Below are 27,018 nucleotides of genomic sequence, written 5' to 3'. Positions count from 1 at the left end.
GCTCGAGGCCAGCCAGGGCTGTGTAATGAGACCCAGTTCCCATTCCTTAAATCAAGCATTGATACAGGAAGTGCCAAGGCACTGACCGTGCCGAGCTAACCATGAGTGGCACTAACTACAGAGTAGAAGAGCTGGGAAGGGACCTCTGGGTTAAGCCACTTTACTCCTCTAGGGAAGGCCTCAGTTTGCTTATCTGTAAAATTGAGTCAATAGTTCCTCCTTCCTAAGCCCATTTAAACAGTAAGCAAAACAATAAAAGCTGGAGGTGAACTGGAGATCAAGGAATAGCATCTGGGAGTGATACCCCACTCTCAGCTTCTGTCTGCAAAATGGAGCAAGTGGTTCTGCTCAAATTCTAGTAGAGTCTGTCCAAATTCAAGTAGGGCCACAGAATTTCTGCATCTGGCTCACCTGCCACTTCTAGGCACGAAGGTACCATGTCGGTATGCGGAGCACAAGCACTCTAACTCAGAGCCCGGCAAGCCTGACACTATGCTGCAATGTGCAATGAACACTGGTCTCCACTAAAAAGTGCGCAGGAGCCAAATCCTACCTCTCGTTTTGTCAGCGGCACAGACAGGCCCTGACCCTGGCCTTTAGCTGCCTAGCCTCATCCACCACACCCACTGCTTGTCTCTCCCTACCCTGCAATTGCCCGTGTGGTCCCAGGCAGGGAAGACTTCTCAGGAGGAGGGGGAGGGAAGCCAGCAGCAGCGGAACTACGCCTGCCTGTGGCCTGTGGTCTCCAACATCACAAACCACACCAGGCTGAAATATGACACACGCTCATTCAGCTGAAAGGGAGGAGATATTTTTACTTAACAACCCTCAGCTGCTTAAACATAGCTTGCCCCTCCCCAGCACCACCACCACCACCACCACCACCACCACCACCACCACCACCACGCGTAACTCTTGGGACCCGCTTTTCTCTGCTTCAGCTCCCGTTTCCTTAGAGGTACCAGTGGGGACTCAGTTTCCCCAGCTTTTTGGGATATCTCTAAGAGTTTGTCAAATAGTAGAAAGGAAGGACCAGTTCTGGCCGGGTGCCCAGCTAACAAAAGACCTTGCCTGCGTCCTGGAGCCTTAATTTCCTAAAATAGATGGGAGACTGATCCACACTCTGGGGACCTGTTGATGGTAAAGAACATATGTGTTTATAAATAACCCTGAGCCCCCTCCAGTCTTCCCTGAGCTGTGCATACCAAGTCCCCAGCACCCATTTAAATCTGTAACTCCCACGCTGAGGGTGGAGAGTATAGAGGCAGTTGAGTCCCTGAAGCTCGTTGGCCAGTCAGCCTTGCTGAATTTTGAGTTCCAGGTTCATGGAGAGACTCTCAAAGTGGTGAGATGGCCGAAGAGCGAGAACTTCTTACACACTCCTGATGACCTACCTGAGTTTGGCCCCCAGATGCAGTAATTATAAATTAATAATAAATAAAAACGTTAATAAAAATAAAGTGAAAAGTGATAGGAGATACCTGAAACTCTGGTCTCTACATATGCACCCATGTGTGCACACACATGTAGGTACACACACACACACACACACACACACACACACACACACGCCACAGACATATAAAAAGAACTAAGAATGCAGCCCCACCCCTAAGCTAGCCCTTGTAATTTCTCTTCCATTCTCTCTCCCTCTAACCTATCATTTCTGGTCAGTAAATATTCAAAAGCTGTGGGCGCAGGCCAGGGAGTTTCCTTGAAGAAAACCAGGGATCAGTGTTTCAGCAAACCGCTACAGGCCAGAATGATACCATCTCTACAGCCAAATGCTTGTCTACAAGGAGTCAGGAGGAGGGACCCGCTGGCCCCAGAGGACAAGGAAGCAGGGAGCGATCTCTCCCATGCACAGTGCTCTCTGTGACAGTCCAGCGCACAGACCACTGTTCACCTCGAGGGAAAGAGGAGGGCAGTCAGGACAAAGGAGCCTGTGTGACTGTCCCTCATTTGGAACCTAGAGCAATAGTCATTTTTATTTTAAAACTATTTTTTAAGAACACCAGCAACACCGAGACACTAACAATAACAGCATCTATGGAGTGGCTGCATCCCGTTCTGTGTTCAGATAAAATTTACCCAAGTTTGCAGGACCTGCTGTTGGCCATCCCAGCAGGCATTACTCCGTTTGGACCTGCCTGCTGGCCATGAGATGGCCTTCTCAGGGCCTCCCTTCCTCTAATTCAGCCCTTCCCCATGCACCCCCACATCAGCCAGTGGCTCAGTGAGTTCTCAGTCACTGCACAAACCTTACCCAGCATCTTCCTGCCTGTGGAATAAGGTCTAAGTCCTTAGTTTACCCAGTTCCGTCTTCACTCAGTACCAATTCCAGCCCTCCAACCTTGCCCCATCCTCCAATCTAGCCATGTAGAATGCTCAGAAAACCTCAGCGCCTTTGCACAAACTGCCCCTGCTTCTTGAATAGCTCTTGCCTGATTCTGGCAAACTATTATTCATTTCTCAGAACTTGCTCACACAGACAGAATTAGTCACCCCTCTTACTAGGCTGAAGTAACTGAGTATGGTCTAGATATGTCAAAATGGGAAGTATAGAGGGTGCTTTCCTCCTGGGCCCCTCCACGGTCAGGACCCGGACCACAAACCAGAGAAAGCTCCATCAGGTTAGGAGGGAAGGAAACAGACTGACAGGCAAGCCTGCCTGCTCCCTTCCCTCCCCCCACCTCCTACGAGGTCCTAATAAAAAAGACTATGGAAAATTCTGGAGTAGAATCCCTCCCCTGATTCACACGGAAACCTTTGCTGCTGGGTAATTTATGCGAGTGCCAAACCAAGCTCCCTTGGCTGTTTATGATTTCCCTGGCATTTATAAATAGGGAGGCCCAAGAAAGGAAAACAGTCTCAAAGAAGCTGGAGGCCACCAGTCCTCTGTTCCCACCTTCTTCCTCTGTCTTTTAAAGTCCCCCAAGGAATACCAGCCAACACCCACAACTGTGTGGGCAGTGTGAGACCTCTGGCCATTACTGCACAGAACACCCCAAGAGTGTTCCCAGGAAAGCAGTCAGGAAGAGTAGGCTGGAACTGGGCCCATGCCCTGCCACTGCCTCACTGTGGAGATGGAGTGCGACCCCACAGGAGGTCAGTATAAAGTGGCTCAGAGGTCCCTGTGCCCAGGTCAGAATTATGGTCCCTGGGGGACAGGACGGGCAGGATTAGGTCTTTGAAAAGCCCCAGAGGCTTAACAAAGACAGAGACTAACGCCTCCACAAAGGCTTGCAGGCACTCCAGGAAGAACTCCTAGTCTGTTAAGATTCCTCTTTGCTCGGGGAGACTGTAAGAATGGATTACAGGGGTGGTGTCGGGGCTGCAGAGATCTCCTGCTGGCCTAGCTCTCAGACCTGTGGCTTCCCCTGCAGGCCAGCAAGTCCTGGGACATGCGGAAGTTGCTATAAAAAGTTGGGGGAGGGCAGACCTGAAAAGTGATGGAGACCCAGAGACAGGGCTTCTAATCACAGAGTGGCGTCGACGTTCAGTCAGAAGTTTCTTCTCCAGGCGGAAAGGGAACGCAGCACTGCAAGGAGAGCAAGAAAACAGCTAATTGCCTTCAGGAACAGTCATGAAGATGTCAGGCACGTACAAGGAGGAAATCTCTAACTGTCTTGGGCCCTGAAGGAGGAAGGTATTGCTCAGGAGTGAAGGCTCCGCTGTGCGGACTCCTCACCTGGCCACTGTTCAAACCACGCGTGGGCAGTCACCTGCACACGGGGTCTGACACCCCCAAAGCAACCCCGCGGGGTGGGGTCAAGGTGATGTCCGGAGCCTTCAGCACAGCGGATCTAGGCGTGGCGGAACGGACCGCTCCTCTTCACCTCTAGCCCCCAGCCACCCTCCTCCGTCCCCTTGAAGAGGGGCAAGTGAGCGAGCACGTCCTTCTCCCGCTATGCCCGCGCGTGGGCCGAGCTCGGATGGGCACGGGAGGGAGAGGAGATTCAGCTCGGCCCACCCCCAAAGCCCGGACCCGGGCGGCCCGCCTCCCTACCTGCTGCGACGGCGCTGGCGACAGCGGCTGCTCGGTCCAGCTGTGTGCTCAGCTGGTTCCGGGCGTCGGGCGGGGTGCGCTGCGCGAGCTGCAGGGTGGGCAGGGCGCGCGCCAGAGCCGCCCTCGAGGCGGGGCAGGCTGCGGGGAGGAGCGCAGCTGGGAGGATGAAGACTGGTTCCAGGCTAGCATTCATCCTCTGTCCCGCCTGAAGGTGTCAATCAAGCGCTCTGCGGTCCACAGGAGGAAACTGAGGCTGGGAACAGGGAGGGCAGATCTGAAGGGGACTAAGGTAGTGAGGAAGAGACTCAGGTTAACCAGAGCGAGGCTGGGGACAAAGAGTGTACTGGGCGTGGGTGGCCTGCGGTGCAAAGCTAGAGCAGTCGGGGAGGGCCTTCAGAGGCAAAGCCCTCCGACTGTGAAATAGCTCCCTGCAGGAAGAAGAGGTGATGTGCAGTCCGCCAGCAGCTTGCCCTACTGGAGAGAATGAAGGAGAATCTCTTCTAACATCACCCAGAAATAGGGAAGGAGAAATGCCAAGAGACCCATCCTAAAATGTGAACCTTAGCTAGGTGATAGAGTCAGAAGGCCTGGGCTGGAGCTCCTGATGTGTTCAGCCGGAGACTCTGGGCAATGAACTATGAACCTAACACATCTAAGCCTCAGTGCATCCACTTGTCAAATGGGCCTCTCCTGGTGGGCGGGGACACGACACGACTCACAAGGGCAAACACAGTGGAGCCCTCATAAACAGACACTCACATTAGTGTGAAAGCAAATCCCCGCCCCCCCCCCCCCCCCCCCGCGGCACTGGTCGGGAAGATGAGAGGAAGGGCATTTTCATGCAAGTGTAAGAACTGACTTCTCCCCACTGCATCAGACACTATTTGTGCATTTGTAAAGGAGCAGGATGCAGGATGCAGGATGCTGCAAGCATGGCTTCCCTTGGAAGAATTCACACACCACTTAGGGGACTGCACCAAATGACCATGTCTGCTCCAGTCTGAGTGCTGACAGTAGCTCATGTTCACCAGAGTAAAGCTCCCTCCAACACAAGGTGAAATGTACTGGGATTCAGTAATTACTAGGTGCCAAGGCTGGTATTTCAGTAGCAGAGAAAGAAGAACTCAGAATTTCCTAGTCTGGTCTTTCATTGAGAAGTAGCCAGGAAAGCCGCAAGGCCTGGGGAATCCCAGGCTGGTACACCACAGGTGCTTCCCATGTCACCGGCTTTCACCCTCCCTTTCCTGTCTACCAAGGTAGGCATTATGATGTCTGTTTTTCAGAAGAGATGATGGAGCCACAGGAAAGGTGGAGCTCTCTGGGCCTGGTCCTCTATGCATGAGGCTTGGCTGTGGCTCATTTGTTCAGTGTCCTGTGTCATACTCTGCCATCCTTCCTGGCTTGGTGAGCTGCCCAGTTCCACTTTCTCTAAAAACTAGAGTGCCCACACAAAGGGAAGCTCACCCCCTGTCTGGAGGGCCAGTGGGCTGGGAGGCAGAAACACAAGCTGCTCGACTCTCCACTGACTCCAAGCCCAGGCATACATGTTCTTAGGAGTTTTCTAACACATCATTTCCAAACCCAGCAATGTCTTTCAGACACAGGGACAGGAGCCTTAAATCTGTGTCTCCCTGTGTGTGCAGCCCCTCGTCATGCACCCTTGGACCTGCATCTGCAGATGAGGTTAGGAACAGCCAGGCTGGGCAGTAGGAACTTGCTACTCCAGCTGGAGTATGTTGAAGAAAGAGTAGCATGTGGGAGGGATAGAGTACGAATATGGTCCCTAGTGAGAGGAATCTGTGGCTGAGGCATTCTTGAGAAGGAAGCAGACATCTCTAAGATTGTGTCTCCCTGGAGCTAAAGAGTATCATGTTGGGACAGAAGAAACACTAGAGGACATTTGTTCAAGCCTTCATGTTAGAGAAGGCAGGACTGAGGTCAAGGGTGCAAAGGGGCTTGTTCCTATAACTATGATGATTCCTCTCAGCAGCTGGAGAGGCACATAGCTAACACCTGAAATTACAAAAACTACTTATAAGGATGAAGATACAATGATTGATGCTTGCAGAGGAGGGCCAAGCACGTCCCTGCTCCTTTGCTTCTTGGTGTTCACAGATACTCATGGGATATCCTAACCTGCCCTTGTGGGTCAGGTCTTATTTGCAGGGGTTCTAGAAGCCTCCTCGGCTCCATGTCCCATCCCCTTTCTTTTCTGGACTGCTTGAAGCCCAGCATCAGTCAGGTGCATTTGTCCTGGATTCTTGCCTGCAGATTGAAGAAAGAATCTTTATGTAATCTTCTGACAGAAGACCTCTCCATCCTCAGCATGAGGATGTGAGAAATGAAAGTCACACATAGGTCATGCAGTAGACAATCTCAGAGGTGTCTGCTTCCTTCACAAGAATGCCTCAGCCCCAGATTCCTCTCACTGGGAACCATATTTGTACTATATCCCTCCCACATGCTACTCTTTTTTCAACATACCCCGCTTGAGTAGCAGGTTCCTACTGCCCAGCCTGGCTGTCCCTAACCTCATCTGCGGGTGGATGCAGGGATGCAGGTCCAAGGGTGGATGACGAGGGGCTGTAGCTTAGCTGATAGAATGCTTGCTTTGCATGCACAAAGCTCTGTGTTCAATCCTAGTACTTCATACGGCAGGCATGATGCTACGTGACTGTAATCCTGATACTTAGGAGATAGAGGCATGAGGATCTGCTGTTCAAGGCTATCCTTGACTATACGGTGAGTTTCAGGCCAGCCTGGGCTACATGAGATACTACGTCAAAAAGAAATTTTTTGTTAATTAAAAAATGAGGGAATTCTGATAGAGTAAAATAGTTTTAGCAGGCAGAAGGCTGAGGCATCTTTGGAAGGATGGAGGAGAAAGAATTGATGTGAGAAAGGGGACCAGCTCTTCTGCGAGAGTGTGAGGCAGGCAGATGGAGGGTGGAGACAGCTGGAGGCAGGAAAGGAGTCTGCTTTGCTCCACCTGCTGCCCCTCAAGGATGACCAGGGCCAGCTCACACCAGCTCACAGGGAAACATCTGGGAATGTTTCAAAGCCAATTTAAACACAACTTACATCAATAACAATTCATGCGTGAACTAATAACTAAATAAATTACACTGGTAATTCATCCTCGAAGCATGATTTCCAAATTAACTTTACTATAGTTCACTACTGACTAGACTTTTAAGGTCATTTCAGCTATGTCCCCATAAGGTAGAAACGCTGCATGTAATTGGTACTGTTTCATGTCTCTTTCCGATTCTACATTCCCTGATATAATGTTGGTAGCCAGAGATCAGTCAAGGTAGAAATCTTTACAGGGACCAGCAAAAGCCTTAAGTCAGAGCTTCCAGACCTTCAGTCCCTGAGAACCTCTCTTCTACTAACACCAGCACAGCACAGCCCATACCCTGCCCACCCCACCCCACCTGCCCACTCCACATGTCAATGTGTGTGGCCTCATTCCACTGGGACTCAGTGGAAGGGGAAATATGTCTGCTTGATTTTCAGCTCTAACCCCACTGTCAAATAGTGTCCAGCACAGAGCAAGGGCTGAACAACTTTTTCAGTGGATTAATTAGTGAAGGAAATGCATTCTGTCAGATACAGAGATTGGGACACATTATGGAGCTTTAGAAAGGGTTGAGAGAACTGCCAACCCAAATGTTATCTGAGTGTCCTGGGCAGGATGCGTGTGTACCATTGTTTTGTTCTAGTGTATTGCATGCTTGTTTGGCTTGATTTGGTTTGAGTGCTGGGGAGGTTGCATCAGACACACCTCCACTGTATGCTGAGTGCCTCTGAGGTAGACCCAGTTCCATGCAAGCCCTGCCAACTCAGTCCTGAGACCCACAGTCTACAGACCTCCACACCACTGGGCTCTAGCAGGCATGATCCTGTAATTGTACCGTAAATGCCATTGAGACACAGCTGACATCAGCAAGGCCCCCTGATTCCGTGACACAGCACAGGACATCTGCCTCCTCCCTCTCAAGTCACATTGTCAAGGAAGGTCCCAAAGTACCACGTCCACTTCCATTCTGCGGAGCCTGACCCAGCTGCTCCCAGCTGCACGAGGCAGGTCCTATGACATTCACAACAATAATGACGATGAAAAACTCAGCTACAGCTGCCACGTTAATATGTTCCAGCCTTGTTAACTTCGACATCACAAATCAGTAAGCTAGGAGAGCCACAGAATGGGATTTGAACTGAGATCTGTCTCTAGCACAAATCTTTTCTATAGCCAAAGGGAAAGGCAGTTGAGGATCGAGGTCCTATACATGGTCAAGAATTATTTCGTCTAGGGGATGAGAGATGGCTCAGCGGCTAAGAGGACTTGCTGCTCTTGAAGAGAACCCAAACCTAACAACAGTTCAGATTGGCACGACTCTGACTCCCACCTTCCAGATGGAGAAACTGAGGCTCAGCAGCAAGGTGAAGTCTCTTATTTCCGTTTCACTCCTGGGAAATAGCCGACCTGAAATAGAAACCAGTATCTTGGCAATCAGGGGCCAAGGAATGCCGCAAAAATCACCATGCAACAGACCTCATGTAAGAGATTTAGTGGGGAGGAGGGATGCAAAATGGCTGCCTTTGAGAGGGGATGGAGACCGCTGTGGACCAGGCTGTGATAGCAGGCTTAATAGGGGGTATGGAGCACGCACATGTGGAAAATATGATGTCACAGTGGCCATTAATGATGATGGGGCCGGCCGTTGGCACCGAGTCACTGAAGGCGGGGAGGAACGTGGTTCCTGAGTGTGGGCAAAGGACTTTTGGCGGTACTCACACCCAACACACACACTCACCCTCCGAAACTCTGCCTCAATGAACCCTCCTTCTATAAGTTGCTTAGTCATCGTGTTTTGTCATGGCAATAGGAAAGTAACTAAACTGGCAGTGGTGGCGCACACCTTTAATCCTAGTGCTCAGGAGGCAGAGGCAGGAGGATCTCTGTGAGTTCGAGGCCAGCCTGGTCTACAGAGCCAGATCCAGGAGAGGCACCAAAACTACACAGAGAAACCCTGTCTCACAAAACAAAACCAGGAGGGGAGACACACACACACACACACACACACACACAGAGTGAGTGAGAGAGAGAGAGAGAGAGAGAGAGAGAGAGAGAGAGAGAGAGAGAGAGAGAGACAGGTTCTGGTGGAGGGCCTGGGGCCCTGCTGGCCTCACAGTCCATGCCTGCCAGGGATTTAGCAGGAAGAGCAGCCTTTGTTCTGGATGAATCAGGCCAGCTGTTTGTGAAAGGCCAGCCCTACTCTTCTGGGTGCCACATACCAGAAGGCATTCGGCTGTCCGTGCAGGTCACCAGTGGGAGGAGGGGCGGTGCTTTGTACACAGCACTGTACCATCGACAGACTTACATTATCAGCATACAGAACAATGGGCTTTTCAGATGTGGCGATATGTCTTAGCATTGAAACACAATTGGCTGGCAATACATTACCATCTTTGGGATTTAAAAAAAAAAAAGCTCTGATAAATAAAATTAAAGATCAGCAGAGCAGCTGATGGGGTTGAGGTTGAGATTTTAGTGGAAGACACTCGCAGACTGAGGAGAGTGGTAAAGTGTTCCTCACATAAGCATGAGGGCCTGAGCTCCAGCCGCAGCATACATGTAGGAAAGCCAGGGTGTGCCTGTAACTCCAGGGCTGGGGGCCTGCTGGCCAGAACGACATAAGCCCCAGATTTAGAGAGAGAGCCTGTCTCACAAAATAAAGTGGAGCCAGACTTGGAGGGGCACAACTTTAATCCCAGCGCTTGGGAGTCAGAGGCAGGTGGTTCTCGCTGAGTTCGAAGCCAGCCTGGTCTACAGAGTGAGTTCCAGGACAGCCAGGGATACATAGTGAGATACACACTTTTATTTATAAATACAATAAAATAAAAGTGTGTGTGTGTGTGTGTGTGTGCACACGTGTGTGCGTGAGAATGTGTGTGTGGAGAGAGATTGAGCAAGACACCTCAGGTTGACTTCTGTTTTCTACACACACAAACACACACATGCCAACACACATATATATGCAAACAAACAAAACTACGTAAGGCAATCTTGTACAGTTAGGCAAGCTGAGGCAGCATGCTCACCGGTTTGAGACCAGCCTGAGCTACACAGAGAGACACTGTCAAAAAAGACAAGCAGAAGATTAACTTACCCCCTCTGCTGCTTCTCTTATTTATTTTTTTTTTTTCTGGAGCTGAGGACCGAACCCAGGGCCTTGTGCTTGCTAGGCAAGTGCTCTACCACTGAGCTAAATCCCCAAGCCATCTTCTCTCCTTTGTTAGGGGCTTTCTTCTTCTACTTTTCTTTCTTTTTCTTTTTTGATTCTCTCTCCTGGTTTTATTCTTTTCCCTAACTGTTCTCCCACCCCACCCCTTTTTTGTTTGTTTGTTTGTTTGTTTGTTGTTTTTCAAGACAGGATTTCTCTGTGTAGCTCTGGCTGTCCTGGATCTCACTCTGCAGACCAGGCTGACCTCGAACTCACAGAGATCCGCCTGCCTCTACCTCCTGAGTGCTGGGATTACAGGTGTGCGCCACCATGCCTGGAAGAAAATGGTATTTTGCTGGAGTTGAAATAATCTTGCTGAGCCAGCTGTCCTGCCTCCTCCTTTCAGGCGACCTGGGACAAGACCCTCACTTCTCTGAGTCCACCCCACCCACCTCCCCCTCTTATCTGCAAACAGACTCTGGAAGTAACTACTCAGAGCCCACACCTGGCTCATGGCACCAGGTAGCTTTGTGCCCCGAGGACAGCGGGCAGCTGTCTCCTGAGACCCACCAAAGCCGACCTTCAGGTTACTAACCTTAGGGAAGTCACTCTGGGCTAGCTGACTGACACCTTTAATTTGTAAGAATGCTTTAAGACCCCCATGCAATCCTTTCATGTTTTCTGCAGACGGAAATCAAGAATCAAGAAACTCAAACTCGGATCACTGTTGCGGGACATTTGATCACACTGTGAACCCTGAGTTTGTGTTAAGTAAAATTAGTTGACAGGAAGTAGCCATAGAGAGTTGGGAGAGTCTGGAAAAGCGATAGAAAAATGCATAGGAAGTAGTAGAGAGAGACTTGGAGCTTGGCAGTCTCTTTTGGTTTGGCATCAGGGAAGAGAGTCTAAGGAGGAAGGTCAGCTGGTTGCTTCTCAGCCTCTCTGAGCTAGCATGTTTTCATCCCAGTATTGACTCCGGAGCCTTTATTGGTAAAGAATTAAGAAACTTAGCTAAAAACTGTATTTGGCTACAGAGGCAGAGGTGGTTCTGGCAGGACCCAGAAGTTCCGTTAGGCCTCGGCCTGAGCAGAGGAGCAGTGACTGAGGAGCTGCAGGTCTGTACAGAAACAGCGTAGATTCAGGTTACGGAAACAGCGTAGATTCAGGCGCAGTCCTTACGGAAACAGCATAGATTCAGGCGCAGTCCTTATGGAATCAGCATAGATTCAGGCACAGTCCTTATGAAAAGCGTAGTTTCAGCTGCAGTCGCCATGCCGACAATAAAACCACACGCCGTCCTTACGGAAACAGCGTTGATTCAGGTTACGGAAACAGCGTAGATTCAGGCGCAGTCCTTACGGAAACAGCATAGATTCAGGCGCAGTCCTTATGGAAACAGCGGTGGATTCAGGCACAGTCCTTATGAAAAGCGTAGTTTCAGCGGCAGTCGCCATGCCGACAATAAAACCACAGATTCCTCAGAAGCGTGCTTTGCTTTTTCTGCTGAGTGGCCGCTTGCAGGTCCAGGTTACTGAGCGGGGCAGGGGACCAAAAGCCGTACGTAGCTTCTCATACAGCCATTCTCCAAGGTCTCAGCTGGCTAGGAGCCCTATGTCAAAATTTGTTGGTGTAAATCCCTCACTCCCCTACAGACTCTGGCTACGTTCTGTTTTCTGACGTTCTCCATATCACCCTCAAGGAACGAAAATGCAGACTTCAGGCAAGTTTGAGGCAAAGTACCCCAAAAGGACCATTTTCCTCAATAGGAAAATTGGTTAAATTTTCAGAGGCAATTTAAGACTTGCTTTAAAAAAAAAATTATTACAGCAGACTGGAGAGCTGACCCTGCCCCCACCTAGGCAGAGTGGGAGAGCTCGCCCTGGTGGCACTGGTGCAGGAGAGCTGGCGGGCTGACCAGCTCAGCTACCACCCAGGCCCAGATCCAGAGCTTTGAGTTGGGGGACCCCAACATCTACCCGATCCATGAACTGCTGGAGCATGAAGAGGCCAGTCCTGCAGAACCAAAGCCGCAGGATCTTCACAACAGGTCAACAACAGGATAGCCAAGAGGAATCCCGAGGAGGGTGCAGTATTGGTAGTGTAGCAGAAGCCAGAGGCCTCGAACCTGTCCAATTACTGGTTGCAATGAACATCTGCAAGAAAAGCTGTTTGGGCTGAAGTGTGGACCGCACGGCACTGCAGCTCCACGGCCAGAGTTTTGTTGGTTTGTTTTGTTGTTTTTGGGGGAGGAGGTCGCAAGGGCAGAATAGCAGATATGGAGGGATGGGAGATGAGTGGGTTTGGGATACATGACGTGAAATTCACAAAGAATCGATACAAAGTTTAAAAAAGTAAAACAAAGGAAAGAAATTTTAAAAATCTTTTATTATGTTATATGTAGGAGTGTTTTGCCTGCATGCATGCTCAATGCCCACAGAGGTCAGTTGTGAACCACCATGTGAGTGCTGGGACTCAAACCCAAGTTCTCTAGAGAGCACCAGTGCTCCTAACCACAGAGCCACCTCTCCAGTCTCTGTGACTTGCCTTTTAAAGCATACAGCTTAATCGTGGCACAAAATACCACTGGTGATCTGGCCTCACAGGGACTTGTGAGTGACTCCAGGAATCTGAGATGTCCAGGGCCTGGAGTGGGTGGGGCTGGTAAACATTGCAGTTCTCACCGCCCAGACAGACTGGTTCCTGCTGCCCTGCCTGGCACTGTGACCACAGGTGACCAGGCCTCGCTATCTCTCCAGCCTCATCTTGTTCCTTCCTGCTTGAACCCTGTACCCACAGCTGCTGAATCACTTGCTAGTGCCATGGCAGCTTACCGAAAACCCCCTGAACCCCGAACCATGAACCCTCTCTCTCTCTCTCTCTCTCTCTCTCTCTCTCTCCTACTCACTGTAACATGCCTCCCACAATACTAATACTTGTCCTTATCTTTCCTCTTGGGGCTTCCTCTGTGAGTGGGGGGGGGGCGCCCCTTAGGAGGCTTTCTATGACTCCTCCAAGTGTTTTATATTAGCTGTCCCTCTGTGTCCCCGGGACCCTCAACACGTCTCTATCCTGTGGAACCAGGCTCCTCTATCCTGTTACTCCTCACCCCAGAATCCCTCTGAAATCTCTATAACTGACCGCTGTCTGGCTTGCTGGCGAGTGCCCTTTACCAGCTGAGGCGTCTTACCAGCCCCAGGTGTACCATTACCCTAGTACCAGAAACAGAGCTGTTGATAATATTACTTTTCCTATCGGTGTGATGATTGCTGTACATTGTCGTTTCTAATAGGGTGCATACATTCAGTCCTTACCATCATTATCCAAAGACCTCCCACTCCTTCACTCACAAGTAATTCTGCGGAACCCATCCTGGGGCACATCGTGTCTTTCTTTTCCTCAGATTAAGAATTTTCTCTTCAGAGGCTAGAGAGAAGGGTCAGCAGTTAAGAGCACTGAACGCTCTTCCAGAGGACCCAGGATCAGTTCCCAGCACCCACATGACAGCTCTGTAACTCCAAGATCTGACACCCTCACACAGACATACATGCAGGCAAGACACCAATGCACATAGAATTCTTTTAAAAATTAAAAAAAAAAGATTTCCCTCTTCAGATTAAATTTCCAAGAGTTTCCCTTCTGCTTTATGAACTCCTGAATATTAAGGCTGACCTGCAAATGCTCCCCCACTCATAAAGCCTCTTTGCCCCCTGTGGTAGTTTGAATGAGAAATATCATCTATAGCAGTGAGTCTCAATCTTCCTAACGCTGCAGCCCTTTAATACAGTTCCTCATGTTGTGGTGACCCAACCATAAAATTATTTTCATTGCTACTTCATAACTGTAATTTTGCTACTGTTACGAATTGTAATGTAAGTATCTCTGTTTCCCAATAGTCTTAGGCAGCCCCTGTGGAAGGGTCATTTGACTCCCAAAGGGGTCACAACCCATAGGTTGAAAACCACCACTCTGTAGTGATACTTTGTTTGTGCTCTAACAAATAAAGATCGTCTGAAGATCAGAGGGTGGAGCTAACCATTAGTTAACCAAAGAGGTCTGGGGGTGTACAGACAGACAGGAAGTGATATGGCTGGGTAGAGAGAGGAATGTAAGGTGGGTGAAGACAGGAGCTCGGCCCCTTTTTCGGTAGGAGGATTCAGAGAGGTAAAGGTGACTGTGACTGCTCCTTTGTCTCTCTGATCTTTCAGCATTTACTCCAATATCTGACTCCAGATTTTTATTATTAAGACCAGTTAGAATTTGTGCTACACTGCTCTCTAGCCTCAAGCATTTGAGCACTGGGTCCCCACTTGGTGGTGGTTTCTGGAGGTTTAGGGGCATGGCCTTGCTGGGAGAAGTACATCACTGGGCATAGGCTCTGAGAGCAGATGGTTTTGCCCTGTTTCAAGCATGCAGTCTCTGATTCATGCTGGAGATAAGGGGTGACCTCTCAGCTGCCTGCTCCTGCCACCAGCCTGCTACTCACTGTTGTACCTCCCCACCATGGTAGACTCTTGTTGCAGAATATTCCTTTATACTATGTGAGGATGTGTCACTGTGATTGGTTTAATAAAGAGCTGAATGGCCAGTCTGGTCTATAGAGTGAGTTCCAGGACAGCCAGGGCTACACGGAGAAACCCTGTTTCAAAACAAAAACAAAAGATGCAACTATAGTAATAAGTGAAACAGAAGTTGCAAAAAATGTGTATAGAATACCAGTGTGCATGTTAAAAAATAGTGAAGGAAAAGAATAGTTGTTTGTTTATATGTACTTACACAAGCTGTGTTGGAAAAACACATAAGAGATTGATATCAAAGGCCAGTTCTGGGAGAGCTCTGAGTGGCTGGGGACAGAAAGAAGATTTTTATTTTTTAATTATATGTATGTGCATGTGTCTGTGTGTGGGAATGTGCACATGAGTGCAGGTTCCTGAAGAGTCCAGAAGAGGGGTTCCAGGTCCCCTGCAGCTGGAGTTACAGACCAGAGTTGTGAGCTGCCCACCATAGAGGCTGGAACTCAGACTTGGGTTCTGTGCAAGAGCAGTGCTCACTCTTAACTGCTGAGCCGTCCATCACTCCTTACGAAAGGAGATTTTCCCCCATGGGTATCTTTTTGTTGCTTTTAAATTTTAAACTATGTGTATGTATTTTCTATTCAAAATAATAATAGTAATAAATACCTGTTATGGACACAAATATCGCTATTTGTGATGGTGCTATGAGGTCTGGAAGAAGAGTTCACATTTGGGAAAGCCAAAGCTGGGGTCCGATCTGGAAGGGAAAGAGTGACCCACCTGCCATAAATGTGAAGGGTGGGCTCTCCGGGTTCGAAGCTAGTTCTGATTTTAAGTATCCTTTTATTTCCCCGAGGGAAGACCCAAGATATCTGGACCAATAGGAAATGGGAGGTTGTGGGGGAGGAAAAAGAAAGAACTTAGCTCTAAATAACAACAGAGGCCAGAGCTGAGGCAGCTCCCTGGCTCCCTGTAAGAGTGTGAAACTGTAGACTGTACAGAGGCCATCTTTTGTTGTGAGCACGAAGCCTGGCTGTTGTGCATGAAGGTCTGAGAAGGCGGATGCTGCTTCAGCATCAGACCTAACTGATTTGCTTGACTCTTTGTTTACCTAGCACAATCATTTGCCTCATGCATGACACAATTCAAATGCAGAGTGACTATCAACTCTTCAAGAAGAAGGAATCTTTCCCCTCTTTCTCTCCTGTCCTAGTTCCTGATCTAACCAGCAGTATGCTGCCTCTGCCTCTGCTTTTTCCTCTGCCTCTGCCTTTTCCTCTGCCTCTGTCTTTTCCTGCTGTGGGATGGTCTGTATGACAAATATGTTGCTGATTAGTCAATAAATAAAACACTGATTGGCCATTGGCTAGGCAGGAAGTGTAGGCGGGACAAGGAGGAGAATAAAGCTGGGAAGTGGAAGGCTGAGTCAGAGAGACACTGCCAGCCGCCACGATGACAAACAGCATGTGAAGATGCCGGTAAGCCACGAGCCATGTGGCAAGGTATAGATTAATAGAAATGGATTAATTTAAGCTATAAGAACAGTTAGCAAGAAGCCTGCCACTGCCATACAGTTTGTAACCAATATAAGTCTCTGTGTTTACTTGGTCGGGTCTGAGTGGCTGTGGGACTGGCAGGTGAGAGAGATTTGTCCTGACTGTGGGCCAGGCATGAAAACTCTAGCTACATTTTCCTCTGCCTCTGCCTCTGCCTCTTCCTCTGCCCCTGCCTCTTCTTCTTCCTCTACCTCTCCCTCTTCTTCTTCTTCTTCCTCTTCCTCTTCCTCTCCCTCTTCCTCTGCCTCTTCCTCTACCTCTGCCTCTAACTGTTCCTCTGCCTCTATCTCCGCCTCTGCCTGTTCCTTTTCCTCTGACTTTTCCTCTTCTTCTGCCTTTCTCTTACTCTTCCTCTGCCTCTGCCTCTACCTCTGCCTCTTCTTCTACCTCTTCCTCTGCTCCTCTTCCTATGCTCCTGTTCCTCTGCCTTTTCCTCTTCTTTTTCCTCTTCCTCTGCCTCTTCCTCTGCCTCTGCCTCTGCTTCCCTCCGTCTTGGGACAAAACCCCTGACAGAGAAACTCAGAAGAGGTTTACCCTGCCTCACAGTTTAGAGGGAACAGTCCCCGTTGGAGCAGGAGAGGCTTCATCATGGTGGCAGCAGTTTGCAGATGCCTCCTCTCACACCTTGGAAGATCAGAAAGCAGAGAGCTCAGGCTAGTACCAGAAGCAAATACCAATCCCCAAGGCCCATCCCTGGAGACCTACTTCTGACAGCGAAGAGTCCATCCCCTAAAGGTTCTACAGCCCCCCAAAACAGCACCACCAGCTGGGGACCGAGTGTTCAAGCATGGAGCCTGTAAGGGGCATCCCACATTCAGGTCACAAGTCATCCATTGATTGAGTCTTCTGTTAATAGAAGAAGATGCTGAAAAAGACGTCATAAGAAGGTCAGAGAGGGGGAGCTGGGAGAGTGCAGGTAGAAGGGGGCGGCTGGAGGGGTACAGTGAAGAAGGGTCACACCAACACCCAGCCAGTCCTGAAAGCTGATCTGGGGCAGTTTAGAAAGAAGTAGGTCAGCTGAGAAGGTGACTGTCTCAGAGGAAGGCCTTGGGGGACTCTGAGCACCAAGAGCAGGCTAGACCTGAGCCACTGACACAGACATGGCCACAGAGAACCTCCTGTTGCCTTCATCAAAAGTATGTGTGTAGCCTGCTTCCCTGTGGGTTCCTGGGCATATGTCACTCCACCAGCACTGACAGCTGACCAGTCCAGTGCCTACCCAGGCAGAGACAGGCCCTCCCAGGAAATAACCCACTACTCCAGGCATCACCGTCCTATATAGTGCTCCCAGACTAAACCCACCACTCCAGGCATCACCGTCCTATATAATGCTCCCAGACTAAACCCAAAGGAAGAAATGGTAACAGTGAGATGGTAACAAGATAACTAGATGCCTGTGCTCGGTGGCAGGAAGGGGAACAGCAAAGTGAGAGATAAATTTAATCTCAAATGCTGCTGGATGGGACAGTGCCTAGTGACATTGCTGCTACAGGTGGGTGGGCGCAATCTGGATGAGTGTCCTGGTGAGTCTGAAAATGTTATCTGCTTATACTCATCAAGGCTCAAACAATGCTCACACAATTCACAGGTTGAAAGTCTAACCTCCATGTGATGGTATTTGGAAGTGGAGTCTTTGGAGATAATTTGACTATGAGAAAGTGTGGGAGCCTACAACTGACTCAGTTTCCCAATTTGAATCTGAAGTCTATTCTGAGTCAATAGAGTTCAGGCTTGCTTGTTCTAGGGCTGTGAGAAAGTCCTGGTTAGCCCACAGAGTCTCCTTGAAGGGCTGTGAGAAAGTCCTGTTTAGCCCATGAGAGGGAACATACTATCTAGCTAGACACAGGCTGCTGACACCAGCTGGAGGCACATTGAGACAGAGAATGAGACTGCCTGCTCCTTGACTCAAGGACGGGATAGATAGTGGTTGGATGCCTGTGCTGTGCACTGTTCTACCTCTGTCCTTCAAGACTGTGTATAAGCCGGCTGTGAAATAAACGCAGGGCTGTTTGGCATTGACTGGCAGTCCCCTCAACTCTGTTCTGTCTTCTTCATTGTCTCTACAATCCTCATGCCTCCACCCATACCCAACCAACTTGTCGGCAGGCCCTGATAGATAGCACCCAATGTGGGGCTGGGCAAGGAGGATTCTGTGAGGGACACCATAGGAGAAAAAGAAGTGCTCTCAAAAAAAGTAGAAGCTGTGGTATGTACAACTCGAGAACAAAAGTAATAAGTGTAAATAAAAAAGCATATGAGCAGTAAAAAATGAGAATAAGTGTAAAAAATAAGTATGGGTCAAGGAAATAGTAAACAGCTGTTTGCACATTTACTTAAAGATATCTTAGAGGCTAGAAGTACCAAAGTAGCATGTCAGCAACTGTGTAAATTTTTAGAATTTGTAGAAAAGTTTTGTCATTGGTTTCCTGAGCAAGGTACCTTGGATGCAGATACTTGGGGATGTACTAGAGTTAAGATACAGCAGTATTATGATAAACATGGTCCAGAAAAAATCCAATAGATGTATTTAGTCTCTGGACATTTATTAGAGACAGCTTAGACCTCCATCCTGAAAAGCAGAAAGTGTTTCTTGAATCAAGTAAAACTGAAACTAAACCTTCTGCTCTGCCAGAGGGACCACTTTATGTGGATGCTTTTACAAAGTAATCTGATGATAATGACCAGTTAGATTCTGGCAATGAAGCAGAATTAGAAGAGGCTGCTAAGTATTATAATGGAGATTCTCCCCACCTCAAGAGTCTCCCCCACCTCCACTCCTGACTATAAATGGTTCCTCTGGAAAGATTAAGTGGGTCATGACCACAAACCATTAGCCTGGAAAATTGAAACCATATGTAGCTAACATAGCTATGAACTTGTGGGGTCGAGACTTGTTGCAACAATGGAATACTCAGATTAACATCCCTCCAATCTCAGAAACAAATCATAAATTAGCACATGTTTCTGAGAGAAATATTAGAAGGCATTATTCTGAGTGGTCACCAGCCATCCATATTATACAAGAACAGGGCACAACAACTGATGATCTTCCAAAGACACCAACAGCTCTACCTTTAAAATGGTTAACAGACAAGTCTGTATGGGTCCAGCAATGGCCTTTAACAACAGAGAAACTCCAGGCTTTAGAAGAGCTGGTAGAAGAACAGTTAAATGCTCAGCATATTGAGGAATCAACCAGCCCTTGGAATTCTCCTGTATTTGTTATTAAAAAGAAATCTGGTAAATGGAGAATGGTAACAGACCTTAGAGCAATTAACAAAGTAATTCAGCCAATGGGCTCTCTACAATCTGGAATTCCTTTGCCCACTCTGTTAGCAAAAGGATGGCCTCTCATAGTTATTGATTTAAAAGACTGTTTCTTTTCAATACCGTTACAAAAAAAAAGACAGAGAAAGATTTGCTTTCACAGTGCCTACTTATAATAATTCTCAACCGGTTAAAAGATTTCAATGGAGGGTCCTCCCACAGGGAATGTTGAATAGCCCAACTCTGTGCCAATATTTTGTACAACAGCCATTGGAAGTGATACGTAAAAAATTTCCTAAATCTATAATTTATCATTATATGGATGATATTTTACTAGCTGACTCAAATGCAGATATTTTAGAAAGAATGTTTGAAGAGGTAAAGAAAATTTTGCCTTGCTGGGGATTACAAATTGCTCCTGAAAAGATACAAAGAGGAGATTCTATTAATTATTTAGGATATAAAGTAGAGCTACAAAAAATTAGACCCCAAAAGGTGCAAATTAGGAGAGATAGACTACAGACTCTTAATGACTTTCAAAGATTATTTGGAGATATTTCTCATCTACGAACTATTGTTGGGGTAAAAAATGATGAACTGCATAATTTGTTCAAAACCTTAGAAGGTGACAAGGACTTAAATAGTCCAAGAGAATTATCACCTGAAGCTGAGAAAGAATTGACCTTGGTAGAAAAGAAAGTACATGAAGGGCACGTGGATCGTATTGATCCAAAGCTGGATTGCATTTTGGTTATTTTACCTTCTAGGCATTCTCCTACAGAAATATTAATGCAGAGGGAAGATATTATATTAGAATGGATATTTTTACCAAATAAACCAAACAAAAAATTAAAAACTTATGTGGAAAAAATCTCTGACTTGATTTGGAAAGGAAAATTGAGACTTCGTCAATTAGCAGGAATAGACCCAGCAGAAATTGTCGTACCTTTAACTAAGGAGGACATTGAAAAATTATGGACAGAAAGTGAACCTTGGCAAAGAGCTTGCAGTAATTTTTTGGGAGAAATTAACAGCAAATATCCCAAAAGCGATAGAATTGATCTTATAAAGAGAGCTGATTGGATCTTGCCTCGAATTGTATGGGAAAAGCCCACATCTGGAGTTCGTACATTTTATACAAATGCCAACAAACAAGGAAAGGCAGGTTACAAATCAGAAAATTTAAGTAAAGTGGTTCAAAGTCCTTATAATTCAGTTCAAAAATCAGAATTATATGCTATTCTGTTGGTATTAATGGATTTTTCAGAACCTCTCAACATAGTAACTGACTCTCAGTATGCTGAAAGAGTAGTATTACATATTGAGACTGCAGAATTTATCCCTGATGCTTCAGAATTAACTTCATTATTTATTCAATTACAAGATACAATCAGGAAAAGGAGTCATCCTTTATATATAACTCACATTCGATCCCATACTGGTCTGCCAGGCCCTCTAGCACAAGGCAATGATGAGATTGATAAGTTATTAATAGGAAATGTGCTGGAGGCCTCAGAATTTCATAAAAAACATCATGTCAATAGTAAAGGTTTAAAAAAGGATTTTTCCATAACCTGGCAACAAGCCAAAGAAATAGTAAAGAAATGTCCTACTTGTTCCTTCTACAATCAAACGCCATTACCAGCAGGATGTAACCCAAAGGGTACTCAAAGGAATGAAATCTGGCAGATGGACGTGTTTCACTTTGCAGAATTTGGAAAACTGAAATATGTACACCACACTATCGATGCTTATTCAGGATTTCAGTGGGCAACTGCTTTGAGTTCTGAAAAAGCTGATTCTGTAATCACTCATTTGCTAGAAGTTATGGCCATCATGGGTATACCTGCACAAATCAAAACTGACAATGCTCCATCATATGTCTCTGTTAAAACGAAACAGTTTTTTGCTTATTACAATATAAAGCATATTACAGGCATACCACATAATCCTACAGGTCAAGCAGTTGTAGAAAGATCAAACAGAACTCTAAAGGATATGCTAAATAAACAGAAATGGGTAACAAAACCCCCCAGAAATAGACTGCATAATGCTCTATTAACTTTGAATTTTCTTAATGCCAATGAGAAAGGAACAACAGCTGCAGAGAGACATTGGATAATAGAAAAAACTACAGAATTAAATCAGCCTATATACTTTAAGGATGTGCTGACCTCAGAATGGAAACCAGGGTATGTGTTACATTGGGGATGAGGTTTTGCTTTTGTTTCTACAGGAGAAGATAAGTTGTGGGTACCATCAAAATTGATAAAGGTTCGATTTGAACAAGAGAAACCTCTTAATTAGAGGAGGTGATAGCTCATCAACCAACATGAACATCCAATTTAAACTAACTTATACCAGTAACACATGTCTTTTCATTTAATCAGATAATAGCTTGCCAAAAAGGAACATCCCCAAAATTAGTCTTGGGGAAAGGTTTTTGGTTTTGTCTTTTAGGAGAATGAAGGTTAAGGAATCTGAAGAACACTGGACAAATAAGACAACTGAAAAAAAGGGACAAATCATCTATCCCAGGAAGCAGAGTGAAATGGCGTATGGGTATATATTATCTAAAAAATTTTATGTCTTCCTAAATGTTTGTTTCTGCTTTTCTCTAAAGATTTAACACTATTGGTCTTCTAATAGTCCCAGTCCAATTAAAATTTAAAGCTGACTTTGGAGTTGAAGAATGGCTCTCTCCTTCTTTAAACTCAAGCATGTTGTTAAAAGGAAAATGCAAACACCCTGTATCATGCCAGAATAAAAGAGCCATCTTCTGCTATGAGACAGGAGAAAAGCCAAATTAATTAAGGGACTATTCTATTACTAATCTCAACTCTTTGATTCTGTTCTGATTCTTTAAACTTTTCTTAAAGTATAAATTTTATATCAAAACTTACAAGATTAATATATATAGATATATAGATATATAGATATACATTTTAAACTTTGTTAAGATATGAATGGTCATATAGAGTACTAATTAATTCTAGAAAAAAGGCTTCAATTAGCTGCATATATATGTCTTTGTGTTCGAGTCTCTTATCAGTTTTCTGCAGGAAATCACGGCCAGGCCTAACATCAACTGAAGTCTCCAGGAAGAAGTTGGGGCCCCACAACAACAACAATTCCACGTGGACAATAATAACATCACTAAGCTGACAAACATCATCTACAGATCAGCTTTGAACTACAAGGTGCTCAGAGCAATTTTGAGGTGACTAGATGAGATGATCGAGTCTCAAAGACTACTTGAATAAGGACTTGAGATAAACCCTGAACTTTGGCATTATACACAGACTGGATAATGAAGGATATAGTTACCTTTCCTAGAACTTGACAATTAACCTAAAACTTTTCTTTCAGGATAAAGATAACTTCGCCCATACCCAGCAGGAAGCAATTTTAAGAATACGACGCCCACATTCCCAAAGAGGTGGTGTGGGGCGGGTGGTTTTTTGGTCTTTTTAATGGGTTTTGGGTCTGGGATAATTTTCATTGTTTAGGGGTATTGGTTACAAGTTGTTGTCAAGGGTTAGGAAAAAGACTAAGCAGATTAGATTTAAGGTTCTTATTTTTTTTAAAAAAAAAAAAGAGAGAGAGAAAGAAAAAAGAAGAAAAAGACAATTACTAGTTTTAAATACTTTACATTGGATTGGATTGTTTTATATTGTATACAAATTATATATATTGAAATTGATATTGTTAGAAAATGCTGTATGTATATTTCTAATTGTACTTATATCGTTCATTTAACAATGCAATTTTCTGATCCTTGAATGTTATTATTACCAACTATTAGGATATAAAGAAATGATAGTTAGTAGTTAGACATTACAATAGAACTTGTAGTCATATTAGATATGTTTTAAAAATTGAGCAGATATATTTTAGATAGGTCATCTTCAAACGCTTCAGAGAACTACAGAATATGGCATTTAAAATGTTTTAATAACTTAGAAAATTTTTCTTTTTTGTTATGACTATGAGACATGTCGGCTTCTGGCAGTACCAATCTACTTCAGAGAAAATATGGGCATTGAAGAAACTGCGTATGGAGTTAGCTTTCATTGTGGCGAAAGTTAGCCACTGGACAACAAAGTATCTTCGAATCAACTGCTGACAAAATGGACAGACAGGACATGAAACAAAGGACTACTGATTCTTGCCTAAACAAGCGTGGTTATGGCTTTATCAAAAGGCATCTTCTGAGTCCAGGACAATATGGCACCATCCCTGACGTGGCCTTCGCAACTCAGAAAAGGTACAGTGCCCTTTTCTTCGAAGGCAGCTGAACAGGCAGTGGGCCGATGGCTTCTGATGTGCTATGGAACAGCAGCTGAAACAGTTATTCTTGAAGAGTAACTAAGCTCACACCTCTCAATAGTAAACTGGCATTTGATAGAGGGATGTGGAGAAGAACGGGATGCTGAGATGAAGCCATATGTACACAGCCAAGAAGAATGGACAGCTGAATTAAAAAACCATCAACAATTTCCAGAATTTAAAATCCTGAATCATGACATGACACTAGTGGAATTCAGGTGTTTCTGGTATATGGACTGCTCTCACCCAACGTGAGGTTGAACTGTTGACCTTGTGTACATCCTACTTCACAAATGAGTCTGTCAGATACGCTAAGCCTATAGACTGAAGATGATGCCCCAGCATTGCGGAGAAACCTCAGGTGACTGTCCAGGCAGCTGGCTGTTTCTGTCAACCCACAAATTTTTTGGAAGTTGCTTACATGCACTTTCTGTTTTTATTTTTGTTAGCTAATATTATTTCCTTCTTGGGTCTCTGAGGGAGTTGAAGATTAGTTAGTTATAGTTGAAGGTTAGTTAGTTATAGTTAAGTTTTTGTTATGATATATGCATATATATGTTTCTATTCTTGTTTGAAATATTATACCTATGCAATGTTCTAAACTGCTGGGAAGAAACCACAAGAAAAAGGACTTTGATGGAAATTTGCATGTTGCCTGAAAAGCAAGAGAAGGTGAAAGACTGGAATAGTGATAGGAAAGGGAAAAAGGGAATTTGTCTATGTCTGGCTGATGCAGAAGAGCAAACGCAGTGAAAGGCCGACCTGAAGGTACATGGGAAGTTATAGGACAGCAGGGATGTGAACTATGCGGAATTTGAAGGGAAACTGTAAGACATATTGGAGATTTAACCATATTAGGTTAATTCTGGCTGGTTTTCTTCATTTTAAAAATTATCTAATGATTCTGCCTTCACAATATTTAGGACATATATTATATTCTAAGGAACTAAAGCCTCAGAAATTAGAAATAAGAAAAGATAGGTTAAAAACTTTGAATGATTTTCAAAGGTCATTAGGAGACATTCAATGGTTATGATCTTATTTAAAATTATCTACTGGTGATTTAGAACCTTTGAGTGATATTCTAAAAGGAGATAGTGATCCTGATTCACCCAAACAGTTAACTGAAGAAGGAAGGCAGGTTCTTTCACAGATTGAGAATGCTATTCAGTATCAGCAGGCACATTATTATTAATTATGATCAACCTTGGCAAGCATATATCCTGCCCACCAGACTTATTCCTACAACAGTATTATGGCAAAATGGTCCTCTTTTATGGTTACATCTTCCTGCTTTGCCAGCTAAAGTATTAAATCCATATTATGAAGCTGTAGCATGTCTAGTGCCAAAGAGTCGAGTTGAATCTAGAAGATACTTTGGCAGAGAGCCTGAGATTATTAGTGTGCCATTTACTCGACAACAATCGATTGGCTAATTCAAAATAATGATTCTTGGGCAATTGTTTTTGCTCAATTTTTAGATAAAATTGATAATCATTATCCTGCTGATCAATTATTACAGTTTGCTCAGATGCATTCTTTTATTTTCACTAAAGTGGTGATGCGAACTTCAGTAAAAGATGCTGCTTTAGTTTTTACTAATGGCTCATCTAATGGAAAAGCAGCCTATGTAATCAATGGAAAAGGATATGTATTCCAGACTACTGCTGCTTCAGCTCAAGTAGTTCATGAGCTGTTGCTATGGTTTTTTAAGTTCTTAAAGATAATTCATTTAATTTATATACATATAGTCATTATATTTATAGAGATCTTCATGTTATAGAAACTGTTTCTTACAATTAAAACTGCTAATGAGTAAATAAGAATTTTTTTTTTCAACAAATTCAGGATGCCATTCATTTAAGAAAATTGTCATATTTTGTGGGACATACTAGAGCACGTTCAAATCTTCCTGGTCCATTGGCTGAAGGTAATGCTTTAGCTGATAAATTTACTCAGTTGATCACTTTATCTCAAGCTGAGCTTGCTCAGGGATCACATGTTTTGCATCATCAGAATAATAAAAGCTTAAGAACATAATTTGGTTCAACAAGAGAAACTGCTCATCAAATTATCAAAAAATGTGCTACGTGTCCACAATATCTGCCTTACCTCATTTTGGAGTAAATCCTTGAGGTCTTCTTCCTAATCATTTGTGGCAAATGGATGTTACTCATATTACAGAGTTTGGAAAATTGAAATATGTGTATGTAACAATTGATACTTATTCAGGATTTTTAATGGCCACTGCTTAAACTTGTGAGGCTACTAAGTATGTAATTGCTCATTGCCTGAAATGTTTCTCCTATATGGGGATACCAAAAGTTATTAAAATTGATAATGGATCTGGATATGTTAGTAAAGCTTTTTATCAATTTTGTTCTCAATGGAAAATTGAACATAAAACAGGTATATCTTATAATCCTCAAGGACAAGGTATCATAGAAAGAGCTCATGGCAGCCTCAAAATACATCTTCAAAAATTAAAAAAGAGGGAATTATACCCTCAGTCATCACATAATGTATTGAATCATGCCTTATTTGTTTTAAATTTTTTAAATGTAGATGCTGCTGGAAAATCTGCAGCTGATTGATTTTGGCATGACGGCGTCACCACAAAATCTGCTCAGGTCAAATGGAAAGATCCCTGTATTGGTTTATGGAAGGACCCTGACCCTGTTTTTTGTTTTTTTTTTTTGTTTTTTTTTTTGTTTTGTTTTGTTTTGTTTTGGTTTTTTTTTTTTTTTTTTTTTTTTTTTGTTTTTTTTCGAGACAGGGTTTCTCTGTGTAGCTTTGCACCTTTCCTGGAACTCACTTGGTAGCCCAGGCTGGCCTCGAACTCACAGAGATCCACCTGGCTCTGCCTCCCAAGTGCTGGGATTAAAGGCGTGCGCCACCACCGCCCGGCTCTGACCCTGTTTTAATATGGGGACAAGGGCATGTTTGTGTTTTTTCACAGGATGAAAATGAAGCTCATTGGTTGCATGAATGATTGGTGTGGTGTATGGAGGAAAGAGATGCTGGTCCTGATATTGCTGATGACCATCCAGAGATGCCAGCATGAGACTTATTGGGCCTATGTTCCTGATCCACCGATTTTATATCCTGCAACTTGA

General features: G+C 45.1%; 1 protein-coding gene and 1 pseudogene across 2 annotated transcripts in view; one reads left to right on the top strand and one right to left on the bottom strand.

Moving 5' to 3' along the window:
* Gsn (gelsolin) overlaps positions 1 to 4,087 on the bottom strand; it is a 54,626-nt gene extending 50,539 nt beyond the window's left edge. For both annotated transcript variants that reach the window (XM_059260156.1, XM_059260157.1), the window contains exons 1-2: positions 4,010 to 4,087; positions 3,443 to 3,541 (exon numbers count right to left, since the gene is read on the bottom strand). The gene's annotated coding sequence lies outside the window, so the exon portion shown is untranslated. The remainder of the gene's footprint in view (positions 1 to 3,442; positions 3,542 to 4,009) is intronic.
* Positions 438 to 26,866, top strand: LOC131907662 (uncharacterized; annotated as a pseudogene).
* Positions 26,867 to 27,018: the final 152 nt, after the last annotated feature.

Source organism: Peromyscus eremicus, chromosome 4 (genome assembly GCF_949786415.1).
Source record: "Peromyscus eremicus chromosome 4, PerEre_H2_v1, whole genome shotgun sequence".
Taxonomy (NCBI): domain Eukaryota; kingdom Metazoa; phylum Chordata; class Mammalia; order Rodentia; family Cricetidae; genus Peromyscus; species Peromyscus eremicus.
The sequence above is the reverse complement of the archived record's forward strand: the minus strand, read 5'-3'. Positions and strand labels throughout refer to the sequence as shown.